We start from the raw sequence: 7,520 nt of genomic DNA, 5'->3' as shown, positions 1-7,520 counted from the left end.
TAAAGAAATATAATTTTTTTCGATACTTAAATGGGATAAAATTTATTTATTTAAACAGGAAAAGTAATTTTTTATATTTTTTTAAGTAAGCCACGTTTTTTCCGGAATAGGGATCCGTCTAAAACTATTCAAATTAATTAAGTTTCAATTGCATCACCGTGAAATGGAAGTGTTTTTAAGAAATGTGGTTTGTTTTAACTATATCTGTCGTTACATATTGACCAGTAAAAGAATTATTTTGTTAGTTATGTTGTAGTTATGTTATTTTTTACATATACTTAACAATGCTTTTATCAGACCCTAATAAATTAATGTAATTTTAATACACATATATATATATTACATGTGGCAGCTCACTTCATTACCACTGTACGGTCAATTATCACGTCAGATGTAGAGTGACAATAATGTTATGATAGTAGTATCTATTATACACTTTACAATATGACAATAGTTACGACAGTTACAGCAAAGTCTGTAAGCTACTACCGTTTTAAGGACTGTTAATACCGTTAGAAACACTGTCTCGTATTATGATATATTTAATTTCTCCTTTTTTGTATTGTATAATTTTTTTAAACTATTTATTATTATTATTGTTATGTATATTATTTTAATTTTATTTTTGAAAAATTTCTTTCAGTTGTTAATACTCTTAACTCTAAAGTTATTTTCAAAAGTAACGTATTTTAACCGTCAACCTCCCCACCACTCTCTCTGTTAACTGTCACCTTATTTTCTTGGGCTCTTACCATATATATATATACCATACCATATTAGCCTCTTATCTTGTTCATTATCTTTCTTTTTTTGATTTTACTCTTATTCTCTTTTTTCATCTCTTGTATGCCTGTATTTTTATAATTCTTTTTTTATCTGTTGTTAATTTGTTAATCTGTTGTTAGTTTTCTTTTAATTGACTAAAACCTTTGGTTATTCTTATTTAATTTTAAGGTTCAATGTACACATTTTTTTTTTAAAGTTGTTTATTGACATTGTTTATTTATTTTTACCACATTTAAGTGTTTGAATTTTTGTGTTTGTAGTTTTTTTAGCCCTGATAAAGCCCTGAAACGTGGGGCGAAACATATAATCTTCCTTTTATTATCTCGAATTACATGTGGACATTTTCTATTGCCAAATTATTACATAGTATGTAACTATTATTTGACTACCACCTGAATTCAAGAATAACTTACACTTGTCTGTTTGCATATTGTATATTAAAAAGTTCATATGTAAACAGGTAACGCTTATTATGTTGGAACATGCATGTATGATAAAAAATTAACTCAATAAATAAAATATATACACTCTGATCAAGCCAATGGTTGTAAAATTCAACGAAGTCAAACGAAAAATTACCAGCGGAGTATATATCCAGGGTTAAAAGCTCAGGTGTTGCCTTCATGAATGAGTGAGTATTTCAGTGATTTAAATTAATTGTTAATGAGATGAGCGATCCGTAAAGTAATATTAAAACAGCTGTATTAGGTTAATGGAAAAGATAGTAACTAAACCATTCTATAGTAATTAGCCAATTTAAGTAATTATTTAAATTACAGATTGTTCTATTTCAGCGTGATATAATGATTAATTGAGGTGAGCTGAATAGCTCTAAATGCTGTTCACATCGGTTAGTTTGGGATAATTAATTTTGTGTTGAGATTAGCTGATAATGACGGAAATGAAGTATAATAATTTTTAAGAATTAATTTTTAAAAAAATTATATATAATAAAAAACTTGAGCAACAAGTTTTCCTTTAATAAACTCTTGTTTTACTTATTGGAATTCTTCAGGAACTATAGCTATATTCCAAGAACCACTTCTGACAGTCCACAAACTGTAGCAAAATAGTAGTAGGTTTTCCTACAAAAATTTTTACTACTCTGTACAGTTTGTGGTTCTTGGGAGGGACCTAATATTTGTCTTGGCAAAGGAAATTGTAAAAAGTATCGTTAGCATGCATTCATTTTAGTTGGGCTTAAGGTGTTTATTTAAAGGAACACTTTAGTAAGGTGTTCCTTAAGAACGTTGAATTTAGTCCAAAAGTAATTCAGTAAGTTGGGTGTCTTATTTTGTTCTTTATATTCTTTTATTCTTAATTAAACTATTCTGAGCCAATCCTTCCGTTTCTATAATGATAATATTATGTTTACTTTAACATTATTTTATATATTTTTGCTTTCTAATGTAACGTTAACCATTTTTGTGCTTTTCTGGATTCAGTAAGCTTGGTGTCTTATTTTGATCTTTATTTTCTTATATTCTTAATTTAATTACTATTTAATGTGAGCCAACGTTTTTGAATGAAGGTAAGCACAACAATGAAGCTGAAGGCAGATGAGAAGACAAAGAGGAAGAAGAGTAGGTTATGATTGGTGGTTAACGTTTCATTAGAAAGCAAAAATATATAAAATAATGTTAAATTAAACAAAAAATTATCATTATAGAAACCGAAGGATTGGCTCAGAATAGTTTAATTAAGAATAAAATAAAATAAAAAACAAAATAAGACACCCAACTTACTGAATTACTTTTGGACCAAATTCAACGTTCTAAGGAACACCTTACTAAAGTGTTCCTTTAAATAAACGCCTTAAGCCCAACTAAAATGAAATACACTAAAATGAATGCATGTTAACGATCCTTTTTTTTTTTGAGGAGTAGGAGGTGATTGGCGGTTAACTAATACGTTACATTAAAATGAAACAATATATAAAATAATGTTAAAGTAAACATATTAGGATATTTAAGAAAATATTAAAAAAAAGGTCGACATCAAATGATAATGTACATAATAAGTGGGATAAATAATATTAGAAATATATATGATGAAGCCCAGCAACATAGGCCGAAACGTTAGTTCATGTTAAATGGTCTAATTTTACTATTTGAATTTTTTCTTTGACCAACCCGGATTATCATCCTTTTATTTATTTATTTTATATTAGATTATTAGTTAAATAGTAATAAGGTCCGATGTTTAAGTTCTTTATATTTACACTTTCACTAATTAATGTTTTATTTAATGGACACTGTTACTTTTCTAATTAAATATCGTAAATAATATATTAGAGCTTTGATTTTGAAACTAAATGGACGAGGACCAATTTCAAAGTGCATTTAACTGGAGGATTGTGGACTGAGTTATAAATTCTAATTGGTACTTTATGGAAGCTTTTAGGCCATACTTTGCGCATATAATATTTAACAGCCTTGGTTTGATATTACTTGAATATTTAAACTTTATGATAGTCCAAACGAAACCCCCGCCCTTTCATCGTAGTATAATTTTTTATTTATTAATTTATTTATTTATATTTTTTGTCGTTATTTATTTTTTAGGAGCGGTGTAGTTCTACGAGTGTGGTATTTTAGGGCTATGTTCGAGTCCTCTTACGGTAGGTAATTATTTATTCTGTTGTATGAACCGTCGGTAGACCATGGAGTCGAGATATCCCCCTCTGGTCCACACCTAGTCCCTTTAAAACGATTATCCTTTGATTGAACGAAAAACCTGGAGGTTGAGCGCAATGCTGACCAAATCTAGGGATATTATTGGACATATGGATTGTGGTCATGCCTTGAATGTGTAAAGCCTGTATATCCGTTAAGATATCCTGCTGTGAAGTCTGGGGAGCGGCATCCTTCACGAAAAGGAAAAAACTACAATCTTTTCAAAATAAAGTCCTAAGAATCGCAGTTAATGCTCCTTGGCTTATAAGAAATAGCCAATTGCATTGCGAATTACAAATGGAGTCAATAGAGGATTATATCAAAAAACGGTTCATGAAGTTCCACTACCAGTTGCCGACAGTTAAAGGAGCAGTGACCTACAACCTGGGAAACCCAACCTCAACCCGAAGGCTGAAGCCCAGACTGCTGCAGGACATTCTTTTATAAATTTTTAATAAATATAAAATTAATTAATAGTCACAGTACCTCTATTTACTTATTATTATTATTCATTATTATTATTATTATTTTTATTTATTTTATTTTTTTTCTCTATTTTCTTCTCTCTTCCCTTTTTCAAATTAACTTGTTTCTTTTTACTATTAGAAGACAATTGTTTGTTTTAAGTTGTTTAATTTAAGTGTACCAATATCATTATTTTTGTTATTAATTTTACTTTCCTCTTTTATTAAGAAGCGTTATTCTTATCTATTTATTTTATTATTATTTTTTTTTCTTTTAATAAGAATATTTTATAGTTAGAATATTTATAGTATATAGTTAGGGGTGTCATCCCCTCATAATCAACTGTTAAAAAATATATATATAATATAAGTTATATTAACCATGTAAGGCCCACCAGGCCGATCTGGTATAAAAATAAAATAAAAATTAAGATATCCTGAAGTATATTTTATCGTGAGTCCGTATTTGGTGTTCCTTTTCAATATCTCAAGTCATTTAGGGGTATAATAAATAATTTACTTGTTCTTTGTTATGGGAATAAATATATTTCAAATTTTAATGTTGTTTATTGCATTTATTAAGTAACACAGTACGACTACGTACGAGACAATTTCATTCGGTTGATTTAGCAGCAATTAAGTAATCACTTATTTGGTTTTAAGAAATTTATTCTATATTTAGGTTATGCCTATAAAATTGAAATTATTAATGAAGGTTTTCTTTATACATACAAAACGTACGATAAGGCTGGATTTCAAAAACAAAAAATAATTAGATTCCCTCTCTTCATGCTCCATCTCCAAAATACCATGATGAGATGATGATTGTTAGAAATCAATGTAAAAACTTTTAAGGATGTGTGGAGTTGACATAAGAAAAGTTGTTTTTTTCCATGAACAACTTATGGTATAAGTTGCCTTATTTCGGTTTAACACATAGGCGTGAGGTTGCAGAAAAAACAATGTATAGTCACATTACAGGAAGAAAGTTTAAAAAAATTTAATATAATCACCGTTCGTAAAAAAAAAAAAAAATAATATATTATATTAAGCCTGGAATTAGTTTTTGTACTATTATTTAATGAGATTGCATTAGGTAAAACGAAGTAGAACTTTATGACAGGCCGTGAAATTTAACCCCAACTTGTTAATCCCCATACCAACTCAACCCCTTGCAAGTTCTTTGAAACTCCTCAACCCAAGTTCTCCTCAGCTAACCCTCCCGGGTCCAATTTAAAATCATTATGAAAAAAAACAAGGGGGTTGTAGCTAATGACGTAATGATACACCTGAGGAGGGCTGATGAGGTTTCCATGGCGACGGCCTTATCACCAGCCTACTAACTATCGTCCTCTCCCTTTCAATCTAGCGCCCTCTTTATCCCAGAGCGGGAATTAAAATCTTTACTGTCTTCACTTAGCTGGGGGTGGTGCGCCCTCTTTGTGCGGCTTCTTCAGCCCCTACTGCCAACACGTGCGGCCTCTCTTGGAACCATTCGGCCAGAAGATCCAAGCCAAGAGTCCTGTCAAAGATAATTATAGGTCGGTATTGAACCTCAGAGACCTCCGAGGTTTTGAGCCTATGAAATTGAGCAATGAAGTGGTTATATTGCGTGCAGTGAGTAATTAATTCATTTATTATATTTATTTATCTATGTATATATACACTGCCGGCCAAAAGTTTAAGAACACTTAAATTACATCTAAGTTCCTAATCTGGTAATATGTCGTATTTTAACTCACTTTGAATAGCTTTAATACTAAAATGTTTCTATAAAATAACAATTAATTAATAATATTAATCTAAACAGATTAATTAACGACTGAAGGCAACGAACAAATTTTATTGATTTTTTAAAAATTATTTTCATAATTTGACCTTAATAGTTGAAAATACTGAATAAAATGGAAAAAAACTTACTATACTGTTGCTTTATATATGTCTAAATAAATAATACTCATAAATCCAAAATAAATTAAATTATTTTGGAAATGTGAGTCATCACTCAGCATTAGTTCACAAAAATAAGTGTTCAAACTTCAAAGAATTTTTTTTTTCTTGCACTAAATTAAAATTGCTAAAACCTTCAAGTCTTATTAATTTGTTTGAAAAATGAGATGCCAACTCCCTTAATAAGATTGACTTATCTAATACCACGGAAAATATGATAGTCGGCAAGTGATTCGCTAATTGTCGAACTGAAAAGGTATTGTGAACAAAGATGAAATATGATATGATATTTAAACGAAGATTAAAAAATATATATTAGTACGTGCTGCAAACTATTTTGACTTTTCCTATCAAAACTATTTTAGATTCAGGTAGGTTTAGACTCTTGAAGAACTAGAAAAGGTTGATTTTATGATTAATAACTTTTAATAATTGAGAATTAAAACGGTTGATTGATAAGTTACACAATCTGTCTCACTTATGGGCGATAGGTATTGTTTTATGGCTACAGTCGAATTTTACTGATTTGAATCTCTCGATAACTGAAAACAAAAATTAATAAGTTGTGTTCCTCTCAATAATATGAAGTTGTAGCAACATCTAGTTTTATAATTTTGAGTCAGGACTTAAGCTTATTCTAGATTATATGAGATAATTGCATCCGCAGTCTATGCACATATTGTTTTAAATTCAGACCGTATTTTTTAAAGTTATGAAATTAAAATTAACACTATAAAGAACGAGGATTCTATATTTTCCTTTATAGTTGAAAACTCAGAACGGACATCGAAGGTGAGAAAATCAGGGAATTCTATTCGGCTAGGCACAGGTTAAAGACATCTACATTACAACGGTACGTTGAACATTTAGGATTTCGTTAAAGCTTACGATAACGTCGTCGTCTATATTGCTATAACAGTTGCTGAACTGTAAACGTGCCATGATGACAAGAACAACTACCAACTCCAGTCATCTACAGTGAGTCTAAATCATTACTCTAAAACTGACGTCCTCAAGCCACAAGAGATTTCTTCTCAGTACTCATCAGCATTGAAAATTCACAAGGCGATAGTTAGGCAGAAGTCTCTCACTCAAAATGAATATTTACAAATTAGAATGTTTTTCATAAAATCCAAAAATATGCATTATTCAGGTGATTAATCATATTTTGGTAGTTTTGAAAAAATATTAATTGGATTGCAAGGTTCTAATCTTTCCGGAATAGATGGTAAAATATTTTTAAGATGTTTCAATATTCTTCAATCTCATATCACTACTCTCGAAGAATGCCGGTGAAACCGGATAAAAATAAATCTCATCAAATCATCTTTATCCTCCGTCGTAAACCTTCCGACTGCCCTACAGTGTCCTTCAATAATGTTGCTCTTACCCCTGTCGAACAGATCCGCTACCTTGGGCTGCATCTGGACCAACGACTAACTTGGAATCTACACATTAGACTGCAAAAACAGGAAATTGCATGTAGATTCCGACTATTACAGCACTTACTAGAACAACGGTCTAAACTTTCAATCCATTACAAAATACTGATCTACATGACTATTATAAGGCCTATTTGGACATATTGAGTTGAGCTATGGGGCTCCACTAAACCATTTAATTCCTCTCGAATCCAATCCTTGCA

The sequence above is a fragment of the Halyomorpha halys genome, unplaced genomic scaffold, assembly GCF_000696795.3.
Source record: "Halyomorpha halys isolate HHAL.00 unplaced genomic scaffold, Hhal_1.1 Scaffold854.1, whole genome shotgun sequence".
NCBI lineage: Eukaryota > Metazoa > Arthropoda > Insecta > Hemiptera > Pentatomidae > Halyomorpha > Halyomorpha halys.
The sequence above is the reverse complement of the archived record's forward strand: the minus strand, read 5'-3'. Positions refer to the sequence as shown.